The following is a 17,537-nucleotide window of genomic DNA, read 5'->3' on the forward strand; positions in this document are numbered from 1 at the left end:
TAAGTGATTTGTACTGTCCTCCTGAAAATCATAACATCTGTATAATGTTACCAAAGAAGTGTTGGGACATTGTGTGGATGTATAACTTCACACAGTTTAATGGTCACTGATGTTTGCATCTCATTTATATTCTATAAGGTTTTGTCTGGACAAGTTTTGGTGTCACAGACACACGTGAACACAGTGAATATGACGCACAACATAGCTGTGACCCATATAGGGATGGATATAGATTACAGGTCTGAGGTCCTTGGGATCAAGTTCACATACTGTTGGGGACCTGTGGATGTTTGTGTGCGAAAAGGAAAGAAAGAGAAGAGACAGTGGACAGAAATAAAGAGTGAAGGATTTTGTTACTGAGAGAAAGAGACAAGGCTACAAATTTCCATGCAAAAACAGACCCGATGACCTGAATCAGTGCTTAATTTGATTTGATGTATTTGTGGCTTGATCACCTGTGAAATGCAAGAAATTCCTTCCGGTTGAACAGTTCACATCCTAATGCTAGATTAGATGGTTTTATAAGCTACTAAAGATGATCTTATTGTTGTGAAGCCCTCTATGAATGATCAGGGCCACTTTGTCACAGTCAAGTTCGACTCTAAGTGGAACAGGAAGTTTTGCTTTTCAATCACCCATGACGGGGCACTCTCAGTCTGCAAGATTAAAGCCACTGGGACAATGGTGCTGTTGTGTGTGTATAAAACATACCTGTGGGTGTATGTGAGCACATATTTCTCAGATGAATAAGTCATTAACTTTGCTTGTGGTGTTTTTCTAAGTGCTGTTCCCACTGCTGAACCTTTCCTCCACGATTCTTTACTTTAAATATGGATGTATATTTGTATGATTGTCCATGTATAGCTACTGTATGTATATTGGTGGCTGGAGTTTTTTTTTTTTTTTTTTTGCTTTGTGGCTCATAAGTGTGTGCATCTACATAATGAAATTAAAATAATGCCACTGACAGATGTCAACACTTCTGTGGTCTCCATCAGTCTTTCACTGAGATACTGTAGCTCAAGTACTCATATGTTGTCTCTCACACACACACACACACACACACACACACACACACACACACACACACACACACACACACACACACACACACACACACACACACACACACACACACACACACACACACACACACACACACACACACACACACACACACACACACACACACACACACACACACACACACACACACACACACACACACACACACACACACACACACAGAGAAGGAGGAAGGAGACAGTTTTAGGATATCAACCAGTTGTTGATATACCCATGAAAAATAACCATATTCCCAGCTTTTGGAAGCAGATGGCACAGATAAGCATCAGAGAGAGAGAGAGAGAGAGAGAGAGAGAGAGAGAGAGAGAGAGAGAGAGAGAGAGAGAGAGAGAGAGAGAGAGGTAAACAAGAACTGGATGTGTGCATTATGGTGCAGTGCTGCTGCAGTGCAGAGCACAGGGGGGGCACATGTGAATCAACGTGCACCAGCGTCAATGACAAATCCCTTACTCATAACACAGGGCTTATATCACTATAGTGGCTGCTATGACTGTGATGTAACATACCTGCTGTTCACATACATGCACTCTCATGCACACATTCATGATACAACATTTATAACACCGTCCTCAACGCTTTTACCAAGACATAACTATGACATTTAACAGCTCCAGAAAATGTCCAGTCTCCCCAGCCCCACCACCTGAACGTCACAGCTGCCTCCTCTCAAAATAGATGTTACATGTCTTCACTATCTCAACCCTGAGTTCAGTCCAGGTCAATCAGTCGATCTACTGATAGGATGATCAAGTTGAGACTCAAACGATTAGAAATCAAGCTGCAGTGGCACTGACATTTCTCAAATTATACACATTTTTAGCTTAATATTGTCACATTCAGCACCATTATGGCAGGTTAGCCACCAGATATTTAAATTATATTATATTAATCTCTATGAGTGTAGCCTACTCATTCTATTGTTTTGTTTGTGAAACGAAGGGCTAGAAAACAAAACTGCATCATCAAAATATTAATAAAAGCTTTGTCTGGTGTCTTTTTTTAATCTTTTGTCATACTACACAAAACAAAAATTAGCAATACAAACCCTGTTTCGGCTATTGTGTGTTTTGTATGTAAATTAAATATCTGAACTTGCACAATAAAGCCATAAAGCGATAAAGTCCATATTTCTTAATACTGACAGTAAAGTGAATTTGAATAAATCTGCCCTGCCCCATTTAACACGCTAGCAGGCATGTTTGTTTTTTACACTAATGTTATCATTAAGCCACATTCACCTCATGAAAACCATAATTATGAGCAGCCACACTATCAAATCAGCCTCACAGCCTACATCCAGTAATTTCAAATGAGCTACTTGGCAAAAAAAAAAAAAGACAAACCAGTGACAATAATAACTATTATTTTGTCTATTCACATAATTAAAAGAGTTACACAGTTGTAGGCCTACTGATAAAGGTTATTTTCACAACACAGCCGCCTATTGTGGCTACGAGGTTAGCAGTGCCGCTAACCACTCAGACACTAGAGTTCGTAAACTAGGACAGTTTTACAACACAAGGAAATAATACTGTTCCCTTTCCACTGCTGTCATCGTCCATTTTCATTAATTTTCAACCTCAGTGTCAAACTAGCAATTTTTAAGCTTGACCTGGCTTTGTAATAATGCTGCTGTAGTTCTGTGGTTAAAACCAGTGTAAGAAGATTAATCCAGATATCACTGTCGTATTATTTTGAAAGTGTAATTTTCCCATCGCCCTAATTTAACAGAGACACATTTCAAAAGGTTGTTAGACTATTTTCTGTAGGTATGTGTCATGGCAAAAACACAACTTACTCATTACAATCAATATAGCCTACAAATACACTGAAGTTGCTGTAGGCCTAATGTCACCTGAAGATGACTGTAGGTCAAGAGGTATAAAATGGGGCTTAGGTCTATTTCAAGGGGCTTAAAGGACTCAGTTCAGGGAATATCCAGTCAATGTTAGCATAACAGCAAAGGTTATTTAAGGAGGCGAGGAGAGGAGTCTGATGTGTGTTGTGTGTTGTGTCAGCTAGCTTAACAGCCAGTAATAGTGTCATCCTTGCTTTTATTTTTAGCCTAGCTGGCTAAAAAAGTAGCTAGTTAGCACTGAGACCTGCCCACAGATATTCTGCAATCAGTTCAATGCCAGAATGCACTACAGGAAAAACATCAATGAGCTTTAGTTTTAGCTTCCTTAGCTTTTCTTAAGCTGGGTGGTTACTTGCTACAGACAATTAGGCTAAAGTAAACCAAAAAATAAACATAGCCTCTGTTCAGACAGGCTACAAGTGAGCAGTGCTTTATAGAAGAAGAAAAAAACACTGCAATACAAATTGTGTGTTATCTGTTTCTAGTAGAGCCGACCACACACATAAACATACACTGTTATTCTAATCTGCAGGCCTGCTGATCCAAGCCTGTCTAGACAGCTGATGTCACAGAGTGTCCAGTATCTCATACATTTGGCATCATTTTCATGTAATAATGTAATATCCTGACCCAGAAACAGAGTGTGTGTTTATTGGAGACAAATGCCATCGGAGCCCTTTTATGTCAAAAGCAGCGTTAACTCTTGCCGGTCTGAATGTTCGAAGCTTGATATTGTGAGGTTTTGACAGGCTGCTGACAGCGGCCTTGGCCTACTTCTACACTGGAGTCACGTTGCTGGCTGTGTGTAACCCTCACCACAAAACCACTCTCACACACACACACACACACACACACTCACACACACACACACAAACAGTCTGTAATTTACCACCTAAAACCCCATCTGTGCCCCCTCTGACTACAGTACCCCCTACTCCACATCACATTACTGCACCCCCCACCTGCATCCTGTCTTTCTGACCTCAGGGGGCCAGCCCCTTCTTGGATGGATGGAGGGTGTGTGTGTGTATGTATGTGTGTGTGCGCGTGTGTGTGTGTGTGTGTGTGTGTGTGTGTGTGTGTGTGTGTGTGTGTGTGTGTGTGTGTGTGTGTGTGTGTGTGTGTGTGTGTGTGTGTGTGTGTGTGCGTGCGTGCGTGCGTGCGTGCGTGCGTGTGTGTGTGTGGGAGGGAGGGGAGGAGGGGCTTTACCCCTGAGGCCGTTACCCACAAGGGAGCTGCGACAGAAAAATAACAGTAAAGCAAAGAAGTGATGTAGATCGCGTGCATCTCCCCATTTGGTCGTTTGTGTTTGTTTTCAGCCATTGGTGACACCCAGCACCGTGTACCTGCCTGCCTCTCAATCAAGTCTATCCTTCTTAACAGCACACACACACACACACACACACACTACTCCTTGGTGTGCAACACAAGCCGACTCAAAACAACAGCACTCTAATGCACCTATAAAAAGCGGTGTCCCGTAACCAACATCATTGTTTCACAGCGGTACATTTGACATGGAGTCAAAAGAATCATAACTGCCTGTACAGACCTGTTCAGGATTGTACAAGACCTAAAGGTGGTAATTTTGAACCCCACCCACACAACTACTGGAATATTCCACTACAGAGCTCATACACACGCACACACACGCACACCTCATAGATACACACATGCTTCATGCTGATAACGGCCAACTGAAATCAGCAGCATCAAACGGCTTGACCTGCAACTCCCCACGAACACAAACACTGGTTTAGTTGTCAACGCTGAAGTTGAATCATCACAATCTGCCAAACATCTATGTGCATGTAGCACATGCTAATTACGATGCAAACACGCTCACCCTGCTGCAGTGATGATAGGGTGCAGAAATACATCTATGTATCATTGCCAGTCTAACATTTTAACAAACTTTTTAGGACAGAATTGCTCTAGTTTGGTTTAATTTAATCATAGAGGACCATCTTGTTCTCGATAATTTCCTGTTGTCAAGTGAGAGCAAAAAACAAGCCATTATATGAGAAGTTGTTAATGGGACAAGAGAAGAAAGTTTTCCTACTCCTCATATGTTGTTGCTCTGTCAGATCAGGACACAAATGAGAGCTGGCGCATGGAACAAATTTTAGTTTGGGTTGCATACAAAACCAAACCGTCTCCAACAGTTTCACCAAAACCTGCAAACACAGCCTGCAAACCCACAAACAAACACCACCTGTTCGAAAATTAGCAACACGTCAGCAACCTCTCTAGCCTATGCCAGATGCAATTAACTCCATAAATCATCATCCCAATCAAGATTTTGTTAAAAACTTTACAAGACAAAATAAAGAGATGCCGTACAAATCAGAAAGCATTTTATTAGTAAATAAAAACAACACAAATACAATATTCTGTGAAATGCAACCGGACGTGCCGTAGTGAAAGCCACATGCAAAACAATTCCTATTCACTACAGTGTATAGTTCACTACATAGCACTTAACCTCCATCAGTTAACACCCCAGACTGCCTCTGCTTTAAAAACTTACTTAGTATTAACTTATAACATATGTAGCTATTGATAAAATCTTTTTAGTCATTGTGGTTATTTAGAAGAAAAAATCACCATGCTGCAGAAACACAGTATGGGTGGGCAACACCACGAAGTCTGGATTCAATTTCATGCAAAGTAATACAGGACTAGAATAAGGCTGAATGCATTACCATCAAATGATTTACCAAACTGTATTTCCTTTTACTGTTGTGTGTCTATGTGCTGAATATATGAGCTAATGTGAAGCAGATCATTTTAAATTGTAATGATGCTAATATATGACTATATATAAAAGACTAATATCAATAATATTGATTCCTTCGGTACATATCCATTCACCCCTAATCTATGGCAGACTACAAAGCTAAAAATAGCCCAGTCATCTGTGATTTCAATGGTTAATGTGTTTGCTAGTTTGCTGACCAATGCCATATTGTAAATGATCACATCCTGCAGCATATGCAGCACATGCAGCTGATTCAGCGTAACGAAAAGCCAGATCCATCAATGTTCTCCGTTCAATGTTACTTAACTTTGGCTTTAAGGTCCTCTAGTCAAGTTTCCTGTGTTGAGAAATGTAAATGATTTAAGATGTAGTCATGTCATGTCAACACAACAGGATGAACAACAAGACTTAATTTGTAACGGCCACAACTCAAACAGAAATGTCTGTTGAGAAAAGCAAACTAGTTTTCCTGCAACACTGTGCCAACATTTTCATCCGTGGCATCGACAACATGATGTTGTGATCAAATCAGGCACCACACAGGCTGCACTGACTCATGCCTGACTTTACCAAATACTTCACCAAACGCTCAGAGGAACTAACTTTACTGGGGAATTTTTTTCCATAATCACAAGGACACAGTGTACAAAAACCATCCAAAATAAACTATAAATCAATAACTGGGACACGCAAACAGGCAGGGCTGATTAAATTATTTGGTGGTGCTTTTAATCCAAACTGCTTCAAAGAACCATGAGTGGAAACATTTTCATATTTGGTGGGCCACACAGTAAAAAAAAAAAAAAAAAAAAACTGTCACTCTGGCTGCGCTTGACCCTGCTGAGTGACACAGAAACAGTACAAGCACATAAAGTGACAAACAAACAGGGAGAGGAGAGAGGTGAAAGAGGAACAAGTGTTTCAAAGGACCTCTGGGTAAATGAGACACTGACACTGCAGTCTGAGCGTGATGGTTCGGAGCTCTGTTGGTGACACTTCTAAACCAAACAGTGTGTACAGCTTAACTCATATTATGTGATATATAACAAGTGTGTGTGTGTGTGTGTGTGTGTGTGTGTGTGTGTGTGTGTGTGTGTGTGTGTGTGTGTGTGTGTGTGTGTGTGTGTGTGTGTGTGTGTGTGTGTGTGTGTGTGTGTCCATTACTCTGAGTGCAGCCTTACAAATAGTGTTAATGACATGACTGGCATTTTAACCCATCTGCCTGACTACAGCCCCTTTGGATGGCGCAGTCTCTCAAATGATTCGTCGACACAGAATTAACGCTCGAGTATTTTGCCCTTGCAAAGAATTCACTGGTTGCACAAAATAAATTCCAAGACATCACTTTGAGCTCTGGCTAATAGATTTTCATTGTTATCTTAAAACCAAAACAATGGGTCGATTAAACAAAAAAGTAAACAATCACTGGGTGTAGTGCTGTTCACATCATTTGAAATGAGCCATTTTGAAATGGTCACTTTTTCCATAACAGCTGGTGTGAAAATCTGTTTACTAACCTCCTAGTAACAATTTTCTGGCATGGCATGGCTCAAATAAATACATCGAAATAAAAACCATTCGTCTTGCAAGTAAAGGCGCATAAACAATCAAGAAAGTGTTTAATGGGGCATAGAAACCAATTACAACAAAGCAGGAAGTAAAGCTTTAAAACTGTGACTTAACATTGGGGTTGGGTAATGTTTATATATACTGTGAAGGCAACACTGAAGATCAATAAGGACTTGTATAAGGCAATGTTGTATTTTCTCTCCCATTATTGTGAACTGCGCTCCCTCTACACCAAAAACAAGCAGCATGAGTAAGTTGCTTTGCACATCAGCGTCCTGTGTCGCTATGCTCTCTGTGTCAAGTATTGCGACTTTTATTCACACATCAACTTCAACCTGCAGACACATGATCATGTGACATTAGACTCTGTGTCTATTAGCAGAGATAGTGTGTGATAGTGTGTCTTTGTGTGTGTATGTGTGTTCGTCCCAGACACAGTGATACATCAGAGGGTGTCAGGCTCTGTCCTGTGTCTGTCAGCAGGATAAGTACTGAGTCTGCGTAGGCTACATACTGTACAGTACACTGACTTTTACTTTTTTTTTTAACTCTCCTTAATGAAAACCTTAATGCCACCAAATTGCATCTCCCAAAGTGTCTCTGAACGGCTGCCAATCATCTCTGGCGTCTGGTGAGCCCTGGGTCATCTAATTGGAAGACAGGACATCAGTTTGCCCGGGGACATATTATGCTCAGGATGAGTCAGTGAAGATGGGAACAGTGATTGGAGGAAACCCAAAAAGACGCCTTGAAAGCAAAGTTTCACTGCCTGATGAAATAAAAAAAACAAAAAAAAGTGACTTTGGAAAAAACTTTGGCAAGAGAAAACTTTCAATGTCTGTCTGTGCTGAGAGTTTGGCTCCAGCTGCAGATGTTTCATCACAGACACAGAGCTCGCTGATACGAGTATTAAAATCAACCACAGGCAGCAGGGGCCAGACAGCCCGAGAGTGTGGTTAGGCCACGGTTGTTCAAGCTTTTCATGCTGTCTAAGTTAAGTCTTGGTTTGCCCTGAAGGAAAAAATCTGACCTTGACCATAACTATTGGTGCATTTTGTAATTTAAAAAAAAACTACATTAGGGAGAGACTTAAGCAGCTACGTGAAACCATTGATATCTGTAGCTCTTACTGCTCTAAAGCTTTTAACGATAATCTGAATTAGTATCCAGCCAAGATAACAGAGACGCAGGCTGCTGATCCAAACCACCAAATGGCTGGAAAACTTAATAATTGAGCTACTTCCTTTGATAAGTGTTTTCACCTTCCGAGAGGTCAAGATTTGCAAATCTGGTTGCATTTGCGCTTTGGAGAGGAACAGCAATCGTCATGCTTGAGTTTCAAACTTATTAATGGATGGTATTTCACATCTGCAGAAACTGCAGTAAAACATTGGGTAAAAAAAACAGCTCATCGTTCTGGTCAGACAGCAGAGACTAAAGACCAGAACACCTCTGATAAAGGAACTGTGACAAATCCTTGTTATTTGTCACAGTTCCTATATATCAGAGGTGTTCTGGTTGGTTTTTTGGCATGAGAAGAGCATTATCAAAAGAGTTTTTTTTAAATCATGGAGCATTGAGAAAAGAAATTCTGTCTTTATTCTGGATCGTTTTATTTAACATAAAGATCACCAGGAGATGGAGTTAGCAAAGTTATCATCACATTTTGACTAATATTTGAAAAAAGTTCAGTCTTGACCTTGAGAACAGAAGGTGACAACAAAAAAACAACAGCCCCGTCTGTTGAGGAACATCATGTGATAGGACGGCTCCTTAAGAGCTATTAAATGTCTGAAACTATAACAAGTAAACTTTTAGTCTGAGTGTTTAAAGTGTGTAATGCATCTCTGCACACACGTTTTTAAATTTATTTATTAAAAGTGATGAGTTTAACCTCATGGAATAAAATACCAGCTTGAGATGTGTAATCAAAAAAAGGAAGACAGCAGAGAAGAAGAAACAAGTGAGAACCAAAGACACAGAGGAGGAGGAGAGGTGACAGGACGGCAAGTAAACAAAGTGCAAAGTCTCTATTCTTGGAGAGCATTTGAGTTATTGACAATCTCTCTGGCTGTGCTGTGTGTGTTTGTGTGTGTCCGTCCTCTAAGTTAAAGCCAGGGCTAAATACAGTACAGCCATCTGATATTGACTTTGATAACAGACCTCCACAACTAGAAAACAACTTGCTATGCACGTAGTATAGCTGATAGTGTTGTTGTCTCCACACTCACATCCTAAATCTATTATAGATTGATGGTGAACCAACATCTACTTTTCTGTTTTTCCACAGCATGGATGTCACTCTCTCCTCCCTGCTGCCTGAAGAAGTTGTTTAGAGAAGATAACTGCAAAGCTAAGAGCCAGAAATAAAGTAACTGAGTCATTTTACCCACCAGACTTGTGAAAAGCCATGCCAGATCTTTACACGAATCACATTTCAACTGGCCTGTTGCTCAAAAACATTAAAAAAAAAGAAGAAAAAAAGAATGGAAGTTGATATCTATATATTCACAGTCCAGGACTGGTCCGGTTTTCTCCTCAGCTGAACACTGTGTCTCCAACAAGGTTCAAACAACACAACAGCATTTATAGCTGCAACAAGTGTCTATGTATGTGTATGTGCGTGTGTGTGTGTGTAAGATCTGGTTGAGATAAGGGGGACTATTGATGGCACTAATGTAACTGAGACGACAAACATACACAAGCATAAATACACAGTCTTGCGCTCTGATCTTACGTGCTCGCTCTCTCTCTCTTTCTCTCCCTCTCTCTTACAGGTTTGTATACAGAAACTTCACGTCTGTAGGAAATGGGTTATCTACACACAGGATCAAGGCTCAGGACACAAAGCCAGAACTACTGTTTGTGAGCATGAGCAAGAGCGACAGTGTGTGTGTGTGTGTGTGTGTGTGTGTGTGTGTGTGTGTGTGTGTGTGTGTGTGTGTGTGTGTGTGTGTGTGTGTGTGTGTGTGTGTGTGTGTGTGTGTGGTACAGAGAAAGGCCAAGACGGAGAGGGAGGGGCAGGCGGCGGGGGGATATGAGATCGTATAAGTTACAAATTATGAGTTTTTAACTAAAAACAAGTGCTGCAGTTGACTATTACATGTCAGGACTATTACAATAAACTACCAGGATAAGCCTTCAAGTATCATGATATCATAATCAACCTGATGGATCCAATTTCATTGTCTCATGGGTGACTGTCCACACCAGTTCATTTATTTCAAGAGAAAGAGGCTTAATTGCTTTTTACCGCGATTTAGATCAGAAGAGTGTCAATAATAATTTGGCAATAATTAATAAATACAAAGCAACATCCAGCATCCGGTTACTTCGCTTAGCACAAAGACTGGAAATACAGGACAACCTGGATTGGAAATATAAAGCAGCCACCAGCACGCTAAAGCTCACTTAATAAACACACTACTAGATACTCAGCGTAAAAACCACACTGCTTTCAGCTTGAGAGCACCAGGAAGTGTTGGTGTCGCGATCGCGTGCCAATCATCTTGTTGTTGTGTAGGTAGGGTAACCCGCAGTTTTTTTTGTCTGTTCCCACTGAGACTCTACAGCTTGCACACACAATGCTCTAACCATTAAGCAAACAGACCTGGAGTCACAGACAGTGAGCGTATACTGGTGCTGGCTGACCTCTCAGGGTTCGACAGCAAACTGGGATCACGCCAGAGTCAGTTGGAATATATACTGTAGTTTGACTGACCTTAGCTAGTGAATGAATGAATGTGTGTGTGTTTTTGTGTATTTGGGGCCACAATTCAGCCCTAAAGAGACAAATCCCTCACAAAAGTTTTATTATTTCACATCCAAACCTCAGTCCTGTCCTCAGTCCTCTCTTAATGTGGAGCATCTGTTAGAATAACACATGCAATACATGTAAAAAACAATACAGCATGTATGTAGGCTGGCAGCTTGTGACCCGAACTAAGACTCTGTTTGTATGTTGTTCATGGAAATACGAACCAGTTCCCAATGCAAACTATCAAAGATTAGTCTGTGGACAACAAGAGCTTTCCTGTGTGTGTGTGTATGTATAGGAGGGCGTTTGCTCTGCTGGCTAAACGTCTGTGCAAATTTACATTTAAAGTGTGTGCGTGAGTTCATGTGACTGTCTGCGCGTGATCCCTTGTGTCGGGCTGCATTTATGTGGTTGACTGTGTGTGTTTTTGTGTCAGTAATAACTGGATGCTGACTAAGCACCAGTTGATAGTCAGCAAACGTTTCATCAAGAGGAAGTCGATTGCTTTCACTTCAGCTGAGCCTGAGCGCACACTGAAACCTACACTGCATCACAACATGACGAAAGCAAGAGCGCAGCACAGAAAGACAAAGGAAGAAGTGTATGTTTGTGTGTTTGTTGTTGTTGCTGATCCCTGTCCCTGTCAATCCAAACTAAGACCACCGTCATATCACACTGAAGCTGTGTAACGTCTATTTAGATCCACTCGGTGTCGTCCTACTGGTGTTGGTTGTGGTTTTCAGCAGAATAGAAACACATCACACTTGATAGACAACAGAGGAAACACATCTGGTGGCCATTTACATCTCTGCTTGGCACGTTTGTTATGTTTTTGTGCAGATTTACAAGACACCAAACAGCAATATAACACACACAAGAAGGACTTTAAAAAAAATGCAGCAATGAAAATTAATAAAACAAAATGCCTGTTGCCTCTTTGGTGTTTCGAGCGTGTGGATGTGTGACTCACCAAAAGGCCTTGAAAGCTTCATAAATGTCGTTTAGACGTTGTTTGGTCCAGGCTGCAATCTTAAGCCCTGAAGTCGTACCTGAGGACACACACAAACACACACACACAAAAAGAGTTAAGACTCAGCAAATCAGCACAGTGCACACAGACGCAAACACACAAGCAGTAAGTCATTGTATGTACATTAAATCAATACGGCACATGCGCTCCGGCGCTCCCCGGCACAAAAATAAATCAGGAGTTGCCAACACATCAGAACACACACAAACCAGAAAAATGCTCGACACAAATTCCCCCCAGCTTCTCTCCTTTCACGAGCCGTGTGCATCAGTAACATGATAGAGCTGCAGCTGTCAAACACAGACATTTTGACACACATTTCTTCACTTAAATGAAGAAATGTAAATGAAAAATTGCTCCAATAAATCAAATTGGAGTTCCTAACAGGAAAATAATACCAAATAGTTGCCTATTGAAGGTTATGGTCTTGTAAGGCAAACTCTGTATGAAACTGTTTTCTGAGCATAAAAAGGTGGAGCAGCTCTGTTATTGACAGGTGTATCACTACATTAGGAACACAATTTAAGATTATTTACCACATAGTTTTAACCTGCCAGTTATTTTAGAGATTCATAATGACGCAACACATCAGAAATGATTCCCAAAGACAAACAATGACATATTTGTTTATTCTGTTTTATGACCTTAAGATTATAAAACATATTCCCATTTCAACCACTGCTATTTTTGCAAAATAAATGGTTTTAATGACTCCTTATAGCTTTTAGTTTCTTCTTTCTTTCTTTTTTAGGTCAAACAGGTGGGGAACACCTACATCTGATGATATTTACACGCTCCAGAAGCCGTATATAAAGGAAACAGGTGATAGGTAATAACAACTTCTCATAGTTTCTTATTTTAAAACTGCCAAGACCAGATGCTGGGAGTCCAACCATACCAGCAGCTTGTTTTGTTTTCTGTCCTGTCACAGTCACAGGTGTGTTCCTTAGTGCCTGTTGCAGGTTAATAACAAAAGATGGAGTGATGAAGGAAATGAAGGAGAGCTTGTTTTTCTACCAAAGTACCTTAAACTAGGTGCAACCCTTCTCAGCCTCCTTGTTTTGTTTTTTTGTTGTTGTTTTAGGGCTTTTTACACATCACTATTTACAACCCCTAATTATGCGCACTTAATTAGAGCAAGCTCATTATGCAAGCTGACCTGTCCCGGGCTGCCTGCACCCCCAGCCCCTCTTCTCGTGTTGTTTTTGACACAGGCCTACAGAAACTACTGTAAATGCCCCCTCCTCCTTCTCCTCCTCCTCCTCCTCCTCCTCCTCCTCCTCCTCCTCCTCCTCTCTGCAGCGAGCAACCTGAGATGCTGTGTATTCCCGTTTGCCGGAGCCGCGAACAGAAGCAGCGGCTACAAAATGTTTAATATCCGTCCCCTCCGGTCGCCGGTGTTTCACCCGGACACCGCGCTCACCTCGCCGGGTCGTGACAGCCGCTGGCTCCGTGTGTTTGTCCGCTGACCGCTCGGACGGACGGTCGCTCGGTTCTGCGGCGGCTTTTGTTGCATAGGTCCTCCGCTGCTCCTGCAACTGAAGCCAGGGCTTTAAATACGCCTTTAAAGGAATATCTGTCGGAAGAAGAAACGTAGCGCTGGCTTCCGTTGACGTAACGTCTGATTTGCATAAAGGGGCGGGGTCGTGGTGGTGGTATACAAAAGAAGCTGAGACTTTTTTTTAAAGGAGAAGACCGTAAAAATTCTGATGGTAATAAACGAATGCATTCAAGGACACGTTCATATTTTCCTTATGATGCTACGCCGCTATTTTTCACTGACAGATGATACATAATGAACCTTTTTTGCAACATTTATCTTAAAAATACAGGGTGGGTTCAGGCAAAGCTACCACGGCACAGGCAGTGAGTGACCCAGGGTGCATGCAAATTCACATGCAAGTGATAATGATCACATAACTCTAATGTTATCCCTTGTTAGTGAAAGTGATGCTGTTGCAACCATGGTCTCCCCCTACAGTATTATTCCATCACAGATAAATGTTAAGACGGTATCACTTTTGCTTTATGGCTTGACATTACAAATCTTTCATCAAAAATGTTGGCAATGCATTTTCAGCTCTGAAGAAGAGGTTTGTTCATGGACGCTCAGAGAATAATTACATTAGAGAATAATCATGACTTGTGTTAGGGATCAATACAAGCCCAACGACATTAAAATCCTGCCATGCTGTGTTCAAGTTGAGTGGCACTTAATCTTATAGACAGGTTACTCTGATAGTTTTGAAATCCAATCACAGTTGTGATTGTGTGACAGCTGAATGTTTTTGTAGTGAACAGAAATCTTGATAAAAGTGCTCAAAACTGCCTCACACAGAAAAAACTTGTTGGAGAAGCTGACAAATGAAATGCTCTTTTGGCATGATGAGTTGGCACCAAAACAAACCTAAAATACTTCTTCACACTGTTGATGAAATACACAAAAAATTGTGAGTGGTATGAACAAGTCTTGAGAAAAATACTTTTAAACAGCACCTATAGTCAAAGTGGAATTTACTCTTCTGAAGAGAACGGGGCAGACATATGTAGATATGACTTGTTTTTAAATGATTTCCTCAACTTGAATTCAATGTCACAATTCAATTGTAGCTGAACCCAAATGCAAACAACAAGGCAGCAGTTAAAGAGCTTTATTGAGGAACCGTGGGGTGTTGATGACAGCTGAGTGGGCCGAGACACAGATGGGAAGGTCGTGGACAGACCTGGGGAATCGTAGAATCAGAAGATGAGGTCAAACCAGGAGCACTCACAGGTTGTTGAGGGTGTTTCTCATGGCAGGCGACACAGGGCTCTCCGGATGACACTGAAATTGGGGCGTGCCACACAGCCACAGGCAGATAGGAACCAGTGAATAGATGAAATTGAAGGTCAGGGAAGGTAAGCTGTTTTGTCTACAAGGGCAGAGACAAGGAGAGGTTATCAAAGGCAAGTCGAGGCAGAACCAGGGGAACCAATCCAAGAGAGAGTGCTGGAAGGTCTGGCATCGGTGCTGACTGGTTATACACAGGCTTGATTGGTGATATGGTGCAGCTGGGAACAACAGGTGACACTGACGAGCTGACGAGCAAGTGCAGCAGGGTGGAGAACTGGAGTAACCGTCCGTCAGCAGCAGCAGGGAGGAGCAGGCAGAGACAATAATAATACATTTTATTTCATAGGTGCCTTTCTGTCACTCAAGGACAATTAATAATATAGAATATAAGAAAATGCAAAATAATCAACAAAAAACACAGAAAGTGGGGAGCTGCCGACCCATGTTGAGGCTACAGTCCTCAATGCAGGCGGCACTTTCCTGCATGATCAATTAAAAGGCAATAAAAAGCCCCAAAAATATACTTAAAAACACTGAGAGTGAACAAGATTAAAAAGAAGATATGAGAAGTTAAGATTAGAAAGTGCAATTAAAACAAATCAAAGGGAAAAAGAAAAAAATGAGAAAAACTATCTGACTTTACCTGAAATCATCTCATAACTTTTAAAAGATGTATAAGATTTCACATAGGAAGACATATTAAATTGGAAAATATGATGCTTTGTTATAGACAATAATGGTCAACTATGAAAATAGGTTGCATTAAACCTAATTGTGGATGCAATTAGTAAACAGTTTGAAATTATATATCTGTTCATCATGTATTATTTCAATGAATTAAGGTATTCAACAGGAACCAAAGTCAAAGCTTGAAACATGTCACAATGTCAGCCATTAAACTTTCCGTCATGTATTAATTTGGTTGTATTTCCTTCTTTTGATACAGAAAACAACAACACTCTCTTTGTTCTTTTAGCCAAATGTTAAAACTGAAATTTCAGCTTTCTGTTAAATTCAGACAATACTGCTGATTCTTTGCAGAAGTTATAACAACAATAGATGGCATGTGTTTGCTTGATTGCGTGTTCATGTTGTGAGGTAAGAGCACATGACACAACCATTTGTGGTTCATCAGTTTAGCTGATGTTGTGTTTAAACCTGAGCAGCAGCAAGTCCATGCTGTAATAAACCTGTAAGTCTGCTGTCTGCATTTCTCTCTGGCTGATGTTACCTGCCTCCGAGGGTGAAAACACACCTGACCAGATCGTCTTTCTTTCTGCAGGCTGGGTCTTGAAGAGTCTAACAACTTGAATATGTACATGCTACCTTCAAATCAGCAACAAACATGTGGTGAGACCGCTTTTAAAGAACTGTGGGGTGTTGACATCCAGACTGGTGACATAGTTTGGTTTCTGTGACCTATTTGAAGAGTACCTGCCAGACAGAAATGTGAAGAGACAAAACAAACAACAAAAAAAGGGTCATGCAAGAAGTGACAGAAGCAGGTGTCAATGTCAGGTAACAATAAGTCCATTTGTGTTTTTCAGTGGAGAAAATACAAATACAGTTGTAGGTGTAAGGTGAGGGATTGTGATGTGTTCAGGAGCTCACAGCTAAAAACTTTTATCCATCCATCCATCCATCCATCCATCCATCCATCCATCCATCCATCCAAAAAGTATTTATCCGGATGGATAAATACTTTTATGTAAAAAAAAAAAAAGGCAGATCAGCGTCGTCATCATGCTCACATGACCTGGACACAGCTGTTTTCCACCATCATAACTGAACTTAATGCCCCCTGTCAGTTGATTTGTCTTGGTGTTTTTTGATTTGCACGAACATGAAACCATCAAAAACAATAAGCCAGAAAGTTATATGTATGCAGAGGACAATTCTGTGTTGGAGGAATTTAACCTGGGAGTGAAAAAATTGCACTTATCTTAGTTATTTCTAGATCAGTCTGGTGAGATTCTGAATTTGCCTGACAAATCCCATGAAAAGACCAAATATAGAATTCATTCTTCAATACTGACACTATTACTTATTAACAATAACCATGGATGGTGAGTCCAAAATAGGACAATGCAAAAATAACATCAAACAAGTGGCCCGTGTTGGTGTGTGCACATCGAGATATGAAATATAACCAGGAAGTTGCATCTGAGCTAACAGGTCTTGAGTCTGTTTTTAAACATTATCTTTAAGTGTCCTAAACGGCAGAAATGTGGAGTTACATTACACAGTAATCAATCAGTAACGCACACTTGCATGAATTTGACTGGCCAACCCCAATTCCACATATTCCATCCTGCTGCCATAAACACTCACTGTCACTCACTGTCATTGTCTGAGTAATGTTTGCTAAAAAAAAAAAAATCATCTTTGTTCTATTGTTTTTGTTGAATATGCATAAAATTATCCTTTAATAGCACATGTGTTCTCCATCAGTAGATAATGTTTGTCATTCAGCCTCCTCCTCCACACTCATATTTATGTGTTTTTGTTTTTCAGCCACCACAAAGAGTCACAAACAGAGCTTAAGCACCACAGGCTGCTCTAGATGCTACAGTGCCAAGCTAAGAGGAGTTTCTGTGTTGTTTTCTCACCGTGCTGTCCTTAACTAGAGCTACTGTTCTGACA

General features: G+C 40.8%; 1 protein-coding gene across 1 annotated transcript in view; it reads right to left on the reverse strand.

Moving 5' to 3' along the window:
- slc45a4a (solute carrier family 45 member 4a) overlaps nucleotides 1-13,605 on the reverse strand; it is a 50,394-nt gene extending 36,789 nt beyond the window's left edge. Inside the window, exons 1-2 of the mRNA XM_083982814.1 lie at nucleotides 13,485-13,605; nucleotides 12,002-12,080 (exon numbers count right to left, since the gene is read on the reverse strand). The gene's annotated coding sequence lies outside the window, so the exon portion shown is untranslated. The remainder of the gene's footprint in view (nucleotides 1-12,001; nucleotides 12,081-13,484) is intronic.
- Between the last annotated feature and the right edge of the window lie 3,932 nt (nucleotides 13,606-17,537).

The sequence above is a fragment of the Trachurus trachurus genome (assembly GCF_905171665.1).
Source record: "Trachurus trachurus genome assembly, chromosome: 11".
Taxonomy (NCBI): Eukaryota; Metazoa; Chordata; class Actinopteri; order Carangiformes; family Carangidae; genus Trachurus; species Trachurus trachurus.